General features: G+C 34.6%; 1 long non-coding RNA gene across 1 annotated transcript in view; it reads left to right on the top strand.

Moving 5' to 3' along the window:
- Positions 1–14,150, top strand: part of LOC108738475 — a 144,193-nt gene extending 130,043 nt beyond the window's left edge. The window contains exons 4-5 of the long non-coding RNA XR_003232071.1: positions 13,072–13,138; positions 13,995–14,150. This is a non-coding gene — a long non-coding RNA (uncharacterized LOC108738475). The remainder of the gene's footprint in view (positions 1–13,071; positions 13,139–13,994) is intronic.
- The last annotated feature ends 238 nt before the right edge of the window (positions 14,151–14,388 follow it).

Here is a 14,388-nt window from a genome sequence, read left to right as displayed (position 1 = left end):
CTCTTAACTGCTGTTTCTGCTTCTAACATAGGTATCTCTAGCTAGCCGATCATGCCTGTGGTGCTATCCTACCAACTTATCTTGCCTATTTCTATTGACTTTGATAGAGTCTCCTGTTCCCCTATTCATTCTAATACCTCTTCATTTCTAACCTTTTCTACCCACGTTATCCTCATCATTCGCCTAAAACACCACATTTCGAACGCTTCTAACTTCTATGTTTCGCACCCTTAATTAACGTTCACGAACTTAGAACTGACTTCTTATTATTGAAGGCGACTCGACCCTACGCCATCCTCAGATCTCTACTACTCCTTCCATCCTGAGTTACCTGGCTTCCTAGATACCGAAAATTAGCCACTTCTTCTAATTTCTCTTATCCTATCTTTATATTCGCTCATTCCCTACATTTTATTCCCTTGCTTATCAGTATTTTTGTTTTACTTTTATTTATTCGCATACAATACTGTTTGTCAATACCCATTCCATTTTATTTAAGGCTCTTACTCCTGGTAAATACTTTACACCCATAATAGCATATAATAGCACGCTTCTTCTAACGTCTTCTCCTTCTTTTGACGCCTTCTTCTTGCTATACCGTATCCTTCTTCTGTCGTCCTTTTCTTCTTCTTACTGTTTTCACTTCTTCTGCCGTTATTTTCTTCTTCTGCCATCATCTTCTTCAAGAGAACATCTCCTCTTTATATACCCGCTGCTTTTTTTGCATGGAAAAGTTAAAGTCTTACCTATAAAAAGATTTTGTAGGTAGAATAATCACCACATTTATGAGAGGTCTTGATAATCTTATATGGACAACGTTCAGTATGTAGGTAATAAAGTTCTGTAATCGCTAGTCCGTATTTATTTTGTAAAATGATCGAATTAAGCAAAAGAACAGCTACGGCCCTTGGGTTTTATATTTTAACTGTTATGCTGTAAACGTAACACTGCTACGAAGCTATTCGAACTTTTGTATTACTCTGTAGACAAATATAAAGTGAAGTGTATAAAACTGTAGGTATTTTTCTCCTTTAAAATTGGGATATTACGTTAATCCCTTTATTCCTTTTTTACGAAGCGCTTCCGACTTACCCTATTAAATTTCTTTATTTCCTTTGGAAACATAAAACGTTTTAAAATGAGCTAATTAAAACGAAGCCAAAAACGTTCCGGTAGAGGATCTAAATACAAAGGTACAAAACAGTAAGTGGACACCTAATCGTTTATCGACTTTTTGCAATAAATTATCGTCTTTTAGTGCTTCAGTCTTTGATAATCTCCTTTCGTTATTTTTAATCTGGAACACCCCAAACGCCTGGCCAGATATTTCAGTACTTGCCTGATGACTTTTCTCAAATAAATAATTTTTTATATCTTCTACGTTTGTCAGTCATCATTATGAAGTCGTCAGTCCTAAGACTGGTTGGACACGTGTACCTCCACTCTAAACTTCGCATTTCCCTAAAACTACAACAACCCACATCTTTAACTATTTGCGAACAGTAATCTAACCTAGGTCTACCTCTACCCCTCCTAACTTCCGTTTCTGCCTCATATATGTCTCTGACTAGACCTTCATGCCTGAGAAGGTGTCCTAACAACCTATCTCGCCTATTTTTTATTGACTTCCATAGAGTCCTCTGTTCTCCGATTCTTTCTAATACCTCTTTATTTCTAACCTTTTCTACCCACGTTATCCTCATCATTCGCCTATAACATCACATTTCAGTATTAGTCATAAATATGAAGGTTCAGAAAATAGTCCAATCAAGGTTAAAAGTATATACTCACTGAAACTGCGTCAATATTTATGAATTTATATTGATACCCAAATTTTTTATTCGAATATTTATAAAAGTATTAAATATTGGATTGGTTTCCGTTTAAAAATAATCCAGAGGGTGTAAGTCTGGGGATGGAGCAAGTCATAAGTGAAGTCCACCTCGACCAATTCAGCGAACTCCATGCGTTGCTATCAGAAACTCACGAGTAATTCGTAGATAAATAAACCACTATGCATTCTCTTCAGTCTTACACCTAGTAATTGGAACTGTTGTTAAAAGCATTAAAACAATGTTTGTACTCAATAAACCCAGTGTGGTACGCTGAATACTTTTTCGGGTGCATTGTTAATACTTTTAAGAATATCAAAATTAGTTTTGTTGTGCCTTGTGTTTTCAAAACAAAGAGACCTTGCAAAAATCATCAAAGGACAATATATTCTTAGAATAACCCCGGAAATAAGACTCTAAGTTTTGAAGTATGCTTATTAAACATCCTGTATATAGATGACTTCTTAGATCTCTTTTCATGCAGCAAATATGAGTGACCATTATTTGTTTTTCGAGTATTAGGAACCTATCTTTCGAATAGAAATTCTGGCTACCAGCTTCGACTCAAATAAATTAGATGTGAATGCGTCGTCTAGGTTAATTGAAACAGAACAAAGTACAACATAAAAACTGCAATTATTCGATATCTGCCTTCATTATTACATTTTTAAACTGGATGTCCGGTAAAATCGGTCTAGACTTCTAGACAACGGTCAATTATCGTAGGTACAGTACGTGGACACCTGTCGATCTGTAGCTTTGTAAGTATTTAGGTTTCACCTATTATGTTACATATACGAACATGTTTAACGTGTCGTATCTACCGTTATTGCTACCACCAACGTCCGGATTAATACTGACACAAGTGCATAATAATGTTCTCTCTTGTAACGTGTTCGTGTATGACAATGGTGTACGAGGTAGATAGCCGGTAAAACATGACTCCCATCAAAGTAGTACACGAATGCGAGTAGGAGAGATAAGGCGCGTACACGAAAAAGAATAACGGGTAGAAAAAGGAGCAACAGGACATTGCAATGACGACACCCAGATTATAAAGTAGAAATGTAGGTTAAAGCAAACAGAGTGGAAGATAAGGAGCGTGCAGTTGCTCCATACATACGTATATCGTCATGGTCCTTGACCATAAACAATTTCACGTGAATTGTTCTAGTGTCACAGCTACGGGGGTGGGTTTGGGGTTTCTATACTACAAACAGACACTTCTCATTTGTCACCTTCAGCTCCCTCTCCTTTTGACAATCCCGGATATACCACTGGATAGTTAAGAGGAAGAAATTGACTTGAACCACTGCAAGAAACGAAATTCTGCGCGTCCAATTTTGCGTCACTTTAAATCTGCCCCTGATTGTGGTCGTATGACAAAGACTAAGTATTATTAAGTATCTTATTATCTTAATTATATTAATAATAAGTAGGATCAACTTAGATCATTCGGGAACGTCCTCGAACGTTTTAGACAATTCTAAAACATTTTCGCATCCTGTAGATGTTGGGCGTTTAGGAAAAATCTACGACAATCTGTAATGTTTTGACTAAACACCCTTAGTGACTCTCTACTCTCTATATTGACCCCACTGGGGCGATAGTCTTTTAACCCCTATTCTTTGTAATCAACCCCTACAGCTGAAAAACGAAACCTTTTTCATGGACAGGAGATAGAAGGGTGTCATACTATATAACTAGGGTTGCCACCTTTTCAGGTTTTTCTCGACTAAAAGGTTAAAAAAAAAGTACTCAGCATAAAAGTAAAGTATTTTAATTTTTGTTTTTAAAAACATATTTTTTGTTACACCTAGCAGCCAGTAACAAATTGTTGTTGCTCTTAAATATATTAATAGCCTCTAAACATGGCAAACAAAGATTTAAGTAAACTAAAAGTTCATTTTTAATTAGTTTTAATAAAGCTTTATTCCTGTCGTCCCGCCACTTTGCGTTCATAACAGAGAATATTCTTTCTGTAAATGCTGAAGTGGCCGGCACGGACAGCAAAAGTGACTACTTTGAACAGATTTGGGAAATCAGGTTGTTCCGTAAATATGCCTTGCCCTTTTTCTGTGCAATATTATTAATATAAAAATACTCTGAATTTCGAATAATCGCTTACAAAATTACGATGTTTACTTAAGGCCTTAAATAAAGTATTGTTGCGTACTTTATTATGTGTCTTGTAAAGTATAACGTACGCACAGTCGAAACAGAGTACAATACTTTATAATAATGTACGGGTGGCAACCCTATATATAACCCTCATGAGGTTGCAGAATTCAGTTGTTTTAGCGGCACGAACAGACGAACTACACTTAATAATTAATTTTATTGCAATATTGATATTGATCAGACTGAAGATGAGGTCGTGATCAAGTTGCTTTAATGATGTATTTAATTGATTCTGTCCGCGTTTACTTAATTAATGAAAACCATTTTAAAACTGCAGTTAAAGAGGAGTTTAAGTAGCTACGGTTTATTGATTACATTTATTCAAAGGCGTATCATTATCAGGGCGCAGGTAACAATACAACAGCATCTTGTGTTTGCACAGCAAATTGTAGATTGTTCTCATCGGAGATCAATACTCATCATCTTTATCTTTTCGCTGAATTGTTTACTAGCATTAGACGCAACATCGTTGAGGTAATAAAATCGGTAGAAAATTATATGAGTGCCTGCTCTAAATTTCTCATATATATATGTACATGTGTACATATGTAGGTAGGAAATTATTGGTTTCACCTTTGTTCCTTTTATAAGTCAGTTTCAAGCAGCGCTTTTAAAATTAAATGATGAAAGACGAAAAATAATATCGGAGTCAATTTCTTTTTACGAGATAGAATAGGAAATTTCCCAAACATTTTCAACGTTCCATCTCAAACAATTTCGCCAAGTTGATCGCATACTTACGTTTTTGTAGATGTAGGCAGCATTCGTATTGTTTACGAGTGAAATATTATTTTGTTTGATCTTCTTTATTTCTAGTTTGCACAGGATTACATACATCGATGCTTATGTACTTTAAAAGAGATTGCTCGAACAAAAAAAAAAAGAAATGAACAACAAAGCCGAAAAGGGGTTCTATGTAAAAGCGTAAAACCCTTAACGATTTCAGCATAATATATATTTCAAGTTCATAACAAATTTAAAAAAATGTTATAAACTCAATTTAATTAATCATGAATTACCATAATTGGGATGAAACAAACGGGAATTAAGGGATATTGTCCTGTAATTTTCTATCCTTATAGGTGAAATATTTTCTTCAGATTTAAATAAGACTGTCCCTTAAAATATAGCCAAAAGTCAAAATTCTAATAAAATAAACTGCCACTTAATCATACCATATTCAAATGTCTCTAAACACAAGTTTTAAAATGACTTATAGTTTCAATGAATGTCGGGATATACAGAGGAAAGCGTAGGGTCGTGTCGCTTTCAATAAAAAGAAAACACTTCTATGAAAAAGGTTGTTAAAGGTGTATGTTTGGAGTACGGAGCTGTACGGGTGCGAAACATGAACAGTGGACCCGACGGAAAAGAAAAGGTTAGAATCGTTCGAAATGTGGTGTTACAGGTGGATGATGAGGATACCAAAGATAGAAAAGGTTAGAAATGAAAAGGTATTAGAAAGAGTAGGAGAACAGATGACTCTATGGAAGTCAATAAGAAATAGGCAAGATAGGTTAATAGGACACCTTCTCAGGCAAGAAGATCTAGTCAGAGACATATTAGAGGCAGAAACGGTAGTTAAGAGTGGTAGAGGTAGACCTAGATTAGATTACTGTTCACAAGTAGTTAAGGATGTGGGTTATTATAATTTTAGGGAAATGCGAATATTAGCTCAGAATAGGAAAGAGTGGATGTGCGTGGCCAAGCAATCTTAGGACAGACGACCTTATGATGATGAGTTTCAATTATTCCTACTTCTCAAGGTAAACAGTGCATTCCAATTTCGACACAATCTCAAAAAAGGATAATGAAGGTGGTAATTAATATACCGGTCTATTCTGTTAACACCCTAGACTTACATAAGAATTTTAGAATCAAAATTGACTTATCATTAACAAAACATTTTAAAATTGTCACAATAAAATCTCACTGTAGACACAGTTGGAAGCATATACAATATTTACTATGATAACATTGGATTGTCGTCTCTTTTTCGTAATAATCCTCTGACTACGTTCAAGTCCGCGTAATGAGACTGAATCACAGAACAATACTTCAAAATATTAGGAAGAACAAACTCGATAGACGTACTCTTAGCTTAAATCCAGATAGGATCTATTTATAAATCTAAGCAGCTTATACGCCTTCTTAACTAACATATCAATATGAGCTTTGAAAGTAAATCAGAAGAAAACAAGCTATCCAATTATTATATTTCATCTGCTTCTCACGACTTGTATTTCTGCGTCATTTTAGATGATACAACATAAAATAAAGCTGCTTTCTCTACGTCTACACATACATACATGTATATAAACTTGTGTAACGTTTCGTATAAGTTACTGAGCGTCTCATAGGGAACCGTAACTATCAAAGAAAACTACAATCTTCTTAAATGGGATTTCTTATTCTTTGAATGTTCCTGCTTGCTCTGCTGTCACTGCTTGTGTCGCATTTCTTTCTGTTCGGCATCGAAGTCGCCAGTTTAAGTAACGAAATACGTATCGTTAGAGTCTTGAAAAATAGAGTCTTAATTTTTTATCTTTTTCCGATCCGGAAAAGAGGAAAATGTCTCCGTTTGTAAGCATGTTATTCACGCTCGAGCTTTTGTATTTTAACAGTTGTCTCTCACCTGTAAGCTGGATTTATAATTCTCTATTCGATATCGTATCAATCTGGTTCCCAGGAGGTGCAAGTACTTGCTGACATATACCGGGAGATGATTCTTCTCATTTTGGAAAGTCTCAATTCAGGACAACGTGGCGGAGGTAAACACAGAAAGAAGTGAAACCCATGAAAGTAATTCGTGTAAAAAAGGACAACTCTTAATCTCCTATATATATGAAATTATTAAACATGTGTCCTCTCTTGTACTTTCCAATTACTGATTCACTAAAATCATTTGTGTGCATGATCCTATCAGATTATTTTGATGGTAATAGATAGATACTGTAGACATATGGGTATAATTTGAAGATCATGCTCTATATGTACATTTATTAGACCTACTACCCTTGTGTTCCTTTTTATCTCTTAAATGCAAAATAGAGATGCGGAGACAGTATCGGAGGGATGTTGAGGGGTGAGATGATGAGGCAGCCAGGCTGATCAATAGCTTGAGTTCTTAGACTTTCTTGGGATGTTTTTTACACTGGAAGTGGATGTAGGACAAGGGTATTATCATAAATAGGGAATATTTTCGAGGGGTAATGCTTCATGTTAAATTTCTCCAATATTAGTTTGCGTACATTCACTGACGCGATCATCATTAATGACAGTACAACTGTAGGGATAGATATACAGGGGAAAAGGATTAGTGTGCTTAGATTTGCAGATGATATAGCAGTATTAGCATCTAGTAAAGAGGAGTTGGAGATAGCAGTAAATAAAATGGAAGCGGTATTGACAGATCAGTACTGTATGAACATAAATAAATGTAAAACTAAAATACTGGTATGCAAGGGAAGAAAAGGTACGGAAAGAGCGAATATAAAGATAGGAGACGAAAGTCAGATAAGTCAGGACGGAAGGAGTAGTAGGGATATAAAGCAGAGGATAGCGCAGGGTCGTGTCGCCTGCAATAAAAATAAGTCACTTCTATGCTCGCGAATTAATTTAGAAATTCGAGAAAGGTTGCTAAAGGTGTATGTCTGTGACGCGGTGCTGTACGGGTGCGAAACCTAGACGGTGGGCGCGGCAGGAAGGAAAGGGTTAGAAGCGTTCGAAATGTGGTGTTACAGACGAATGATGAGGATACCATGGATAAATAAGGTTAGAAATGAAGAGGTATTAGAAAGAATAGGAGAACACAGGACTCTATAGAAGTCAATAAGAAATACGCGAGATAGGTTGGTAGAACACATTCTCAGGAATGAAGGTCTAGTCAGAAACATATTAGAGGCAGAAACAGGAGTTAGGAGGAGTACAGTTAAACCTAGATTTAGGAAAATGCGTTGATTAGCTCAGGATAGGAAATAGTGGAAGTGCGTGTCCAGCCAGTCTTAGGACTGACGATCTTATGATGATGACATTCACTATCATAGTAGTACCAATGTTGCATTGTTCTTTTCCTTAAATTTCCCGCTTTCTACGAGAATACGATTTTCATGGAATGCGAAAATTGGTTACGTTCGTACATCAGTAGGTACCTATACGTTTTCAAATCAAAAATTTACAAACTATGACACTCTTCTTTTTTTGAAAAGTTGCCATGTATGGACGCTGTAAATATTTTACGATTTCACTGTCAGCGTAATTTATCTTTTTTTCCGAGTTTCCAGGTTTCACTTGAAGCAAGCGCGTCTGTCCTATTTTGTGATATAATTCTGGTCCTAAATCAATCTTTATCCGCTCAAAGACCGATCGGTCACTTAATGTTCACAAAATGTCCTTAAGGGAGGCGATTCCTTTTTGTTTTCTTTGATAAAGAAATTTTATATGCAGACCGTCGAAAGAACAACAATATCTAACGCAAGTTGAACCCTTGTCTGAAAGAGAGATCGCTTTTCGTACGTACATGTATTTGTACGTATAAAAAGGCAATTTTAAAAACATCCACTCGCCTTGATAATGTCCATGAAATGTATGTGTTACATTTATAAAAAGTAGAGTAAATCCTTACTTTCAAATGATTTATTTAACATCCTGTTCTAATAGTAGCTTATTTTGGCATTTATTGACCTTTTATTGTGCTTTCGTTATGTTGTGTATAATTTGAATATCTATTTTTTCTTTTCCATATGAATTGATATGTTCAGTGTTTCGTTCTCTAATTCACTTGGGTGTTTGTCCAAAATCCACTATCTTATATGTACTTGGTGCATATTACCTTGTATGTAGATATATATATATCATCATCATAAGGTCGTCAGTCCTAAAACTAGTTGGACACACACCTCCACTCTTTTCTATCCCGAGCTAATCTTTCAATTTCCCTAAAACTAGAACAACCCATTTCCCTAACTGTTTGCGAACAGTAATATAATCTAGGTCTACCTCTACCCCTCCTAACTTCCGTTTCTGCTTCTAATATGTCTCTGAGTAGACCTTCATGCCTTAGAAGGTGTCGTACCAACCTATCTCGTATATTTCTTATTGACTTCCATAGAGTCCTCTGTTCTCTTACTCCTTCTAATACCTCTTCATTTCTAACCTTCTCTATCCACGGTATCCTCATCATTCGCCTGTAACACCACATTTCGAACGCTTCTAGCCTTTTCTTTTCCGCCGCGCTCACTTTCCATGATTCGCACCTGTACAGTGCCGTGCTCCAAACATACACCTTTATTAATCTTTTTCGAATTTCTAAATTAACCGTTTGCGAGCATAAAAGTGACTTCTTTTTATTGAAGGAGACTCGGCCCTGCGCTGTCCTCTGCTTTATATCCCTACTACTGCTTCCGTACTGATTTATCTGACTTCCTAGATATCTAAAATCAGCCACTTCTTCTAATTTTTCGTCTCCTATCTTTAAATTCGCTCTTTCCCTACTTTTTCTTCCTTTACATGCCAGTATTTTAGTTTTACTTTTATTTATTTTCATACAGTACTGTTTTGTCAATACCGCTTCCATTTTATTTAAAGCTATCCCTAAGTCCTCCTTGCCAGATGCTAATACTGCTATATCATCTGCAAATCTAAGCATAGTAATCTTTTGCCCCTGTATATTTATCCCTACAGTTGTATTGTCTTTAATGATGTTGATTGCGTCTTCGATGTATAGATTAAAAAGTAGCGGTGACACTGTGCATCCTTGTCCGACTTCCTTCTTAATATTTACTTCTATATGCCGGAATTATCAAGAGGATCAATTGTACTTTATACAGAAGAAACAAAAACGCAAAAAACTAATCCTATAGCCTAACACCAGCCTCAAGATGCAGAGAAGCGAAGCAGTTGTCGTAAAATCACAACGAAATTCGTATAATAGAAAATAGAAACACCAATTCAACATTATCAAATTTTAGCAACGACAAATTTCGTCAAACTGCCCACATATCTTAAAACGAGTTAATTATTTCGTCAAGAAGTTTGAACATTGGTAAAGCTTCAAGCAAATTATTCATGTACTAAATTCAAATTTGTAATTCGTACTTAATTTTTGTTAGATTGCATAATCCTTGTTAGGTGTAGTGACGCAGTTGTATCTCAGGTAGGTACACGTATGTATATGTATAAATTCGTAGGCCTTTATTAAGCTCCATGTCAAATTAAATTAGTACTTATTACAAACATATATTACAAATAGTTGCCTCTGTTCTTGCGGCAAAGCATATTTTGATGTTAACTCTCCGCGTTCAACGGAGTTTAATTTTATCGAACAAGTTTGCTAATAAGGAACGCACTGTTCCAATGTCGCTGTTCAGTGTAGTTGTTGTTATATGTTGGTACAGAACGGCAAAGTTATTAATTAATTCGAACAATAACAAATCAAGTACTTGAGACTTAATCTCGCATTGAGGGTCTGATTTATGTCGAAATGGGAATTCGCAGAGATCATTTCTGCGTATAGATACGCACAACTCGAAAAGGGTTGTTGGATAAAGGAAATACAGAAACAATATCTTGTATTTCGCCAAGTGGGAATAAAGTGCCACTTATATAATATCGAAATATCGTATAACGCGCCTTTTGTATACGTATGTATACCACGACGAAAAGTAAACAANGTATCAGCCCCACAGATATCTAACTCAACAGATTTCGTTCCCATGCCCATTAGACAGAATTATTAGAATTTGGCAGTTAAATCTTTAAAATCCTATTAGTTACAATACCTGCAATTTTAACTAAGAGAAATTGAAAATTTTCAAGTTCAGAAACAGGGGTAAGTATCAGCCCCACAGATATCTAACTCAACAGATTTCGTTCCCATGCCCATTAGACAGAATTATTAGAATTTGGCAGTTAAATCTTTAAAATCCTATTAGTTACAATACCTGCAATTTTAACTAAGAGAAATTGAAAATTTTCAAGTTCAGAAACAGGGGTAAGTATCAGCCCCACAGATATCTAACTCAACAGATTTCGTTCCCATGCCCATTAGACAGAATTATTAGAATTTGGCAGTTAAATCTTTAAAATCCTATTAGTTACAATACCTGCAATTTTAACTAAGAGAAATTGAAAATTTTCAAGTTCAGAAACAGGGGTAAGTATCAGCCCCACAGATATCTAACTCAACAGATTTCGTTCCCATGCCCATTAGACAGAATTATTAGAATTTGGCAGTTAAATCTTTAAAATCCTATTAGTTACAATACCTGCAATTTTAACTAAGAGAAATTGAAAATTTTCAAGTTCAGAAACAGGGGTAAGTATCAGCCCCACAGATATCTAACTCAACAGATTTCGTTCCCATGCCCATTAGACAGAATTATTAGAATTTGGCAGTTAAATCTTTAAAATCCTATTAGTTACAATACCTGCAATTTTAACTAAGAGAAATTGAAAATTTTCAAGTTCAGAAACAGGGGTAAGTATCAGCCCCACAGATATCTAACTCAACAGATTTCGTTCCCATGCCCATTAGACAGAATTATTAGAATTTGGCAGTTAAATCTTTAAAATCCTATTAGTTACAATACCTGCAATTTTAACTAAGAGAAATTGAAAATTTTCAAGTTCAGAAACAGGGGTAAGTATCAGCCCCACAGATATCTAACTCAACAGATTTCGTTCCCATGCCCATTAGACAGAATTATTAGAATTTGGCAGTTAAATCTTTAAAATCCTATTAGTTACAATACCTGCAATTTTAACTAAGAGAAATTGAAAATTTTCAAGTTCAGAAACAGGGGTAAGTATCAGCCCCACAGATATCTAACTCAACAGATTTCGTTCCCATGCCCATTAGACAGAATTATTAGAATTTGGCAGTTAAATCTTTAAAATCCTATTAGTTACAATACCTGCAATTTTAACTAAGAGAAATTGAAAATTTTCAAGTTCAGAAACAGGGGTAAGTATCAGCCCCACAGATATCTAACTCAACAGATTTCGTTCCCATGCCCATTAGACAGAATTATTAGAATTTGGCAGTTAAATCTTTAAAATCCTATTAGTTACAATACCTGCAATTTTAACTAAGAGAAATTGAAAATTTTCAAGTTCAGAAACAGGGGTAAGTATCAGCCCCACAGATATCTAACTCAACAGATTTCGTTCCCATGCCCATTAGACAGAATTATTAGAATTTGGCAGTTAAATCTTTAAAATCCTATTAGTTACAATACCTGCAATTTTAACTAAGAGAAATTGAAAATTTTCAAGTTCAGAAACAGGGGTAAGTATCAGCCCCACAGATATCTAACTCAACAGATTTCGTTCCCATGCCCATTAGACAGAATTATTAGAATTTGGCAGTTAAATCTTTAAAATCCTATTAGTTACAATACCTGCAATTTTAACTAAGAGAAATTGAAAATTTTCAAGTTCAGAAACAGGGGTAAGTATCAGCCCCACAGATATCTAACTCAACAGATTTCGTTCCCATGCCCATTAGACAGAATTATTAGAATTTGGCAGTTAAATCTTTAAAATCCTATTAGTTACAATACCTGCAATTTTAACTAAGAGAAATTGAAAATTTTCAAGTTCAGAAACAGGGGTAAGTATCAGCCCCACAGATATCTAACTCAACAGATTTCGTTCCCATGCCCATTAGACAGAATTATTAGAATTTGGCAGTTAAATCTTTAAAATCCTATTAGTTACAATACCTGCAATTTTAACTAAGAGAAATTGAAAATTTTCAAGTTCAGAAACAGGGGTAAGTATCAGCCCCACAGATATCTAACTCAACAGATTTCGTTCCCATGCCCATTAGACAGAATTATTAGAATTTGGCAGTTAAATCTTTAAAATCCTATTAGTTACAATACCTGCAATTTTAACTAAGAGAAATTGAAAATTTTCAAGTTCAGAAACAGGGGTAAGTATCAGCCCCACAGATATCTAACTCAACAGATTTCGTTCCCATGCCCATTAGACAGAATTATTAGAGGTCTTCTTGTTGTTTTTTCCGTTTGTCTTATAATTGCATTTTTTTTTTCAGAAAGAAGCATCTACTTGAAGTCACATGCCGCACGGAGGAAGAAATTTGGAAACACCTTCATTATTAGGTAAATATTATATGTAGGTACTTCATAACTTTAGGTAAATAATACTTTCGCTTGTTTCGTTTACAGTTTCCATTTTACGTCTCATTTAAACATAAAAACCACAATTGAAAATTTAGTAGCTACTGATAAGAGAAAAGTTTGTATCATTGTTCAATTGACACATTTCCAACATGAATGTAGAAACAATAAATGAATATTTTATGAAACATTCTTTCCTCTTTGGGCAGCAGTTTAATAACTAGGTACGAATTTTAGAAATATGTTTACTACAATATTTACTTAGATTACTTATTTATTATTCGAAAAGTAAATTTTATTTGAAAATTCTGTGATTTAGATAGGTTTTTCACAATTCCGTATTATCATTCTCGTTGAAATGTTAAAATAACGTTCTGGATATCGAAGGAACGCGCACCATCATATACCTTTCTGAAGATTTCTTTGCAGAAGGAGTAAAATAATTAAGTTCTTTGAAATATGCAAAAACACCCCTGGGTTAATTTGTTTCTAACGTCTAATGAAGCTTCTCATCCTTTGACGTTAGCGGAATCCTTTTTCGTTATTAAAGCAGCTTAATTAACCGTCATTTCACTCCATTCCATCTTTCAGGTGCGTGTCCCTTTTTTTATCTTCTCTTCACTTTTATCAATGCTATTTTTATTTTCAATTAAATGCAGTTTCTCATTACTAACAATGAAGTAAGAGTAAAAAACGCGAAACCTTCTCAACGATAAATAAATAGCCTTAAAAAGGATAATTTATTTATTGGTTGGTAATAATTAAAATAAGAGCAGTATCTCTGTTCCGGGTAAGTCGTAAAATATTGTATCTCAAAAGGAATATTTCTATTTTACAGAAACATCCAAGTATGCAGCAACAGGAGAAATCAAGGAAACAGAAGAACAATCAAGAATCAAATACAAAACACATATATTTTCATATAATAGGTACAATTCAAAAGTGTAAATATAAATCGGTACACAGAATTTATAATAAATAATTAGTCTTCCTGCATTTTATTTACCTAACAAATTAGAAGTAAAAAAATTTACTAATATAGTATATTGGTTACTACTAGTGGCACTATCTATGAAGATATTGTTGAACTATTAGAAATCAATAAACTACATTAGTATAGTTTTCTTTGTACTTATTAATAATAATATATTATTTAGTTACAAAAAATTATAATAGATGGCGCGGTTGTTAGCGCTTGCTAGACAATGAAAATCCACATATTTAAGAGTCTA

This window comes from Agrilus planipennis, unplaced genomic scaffold (genome assembly GCF_000699045.2).
Source record: "Agrilus planipennis isolate EAB-ADULT unplaced genomic scaffold, Apla_2.0 scaffold20, whole genome shotgun sequence".
Taxonomy (NCBI): domain Eukaryota; kingdom Metazoa; phylum Arthropoda; class Insecta; order Coleoptera; family Buprestidae; genus Agrilus; species Agrilus planipennis.
Note: the sequence above shows the minus strand (reverse complement) of the source record. Positions and strands in the feature narration are given on the sequence as shown.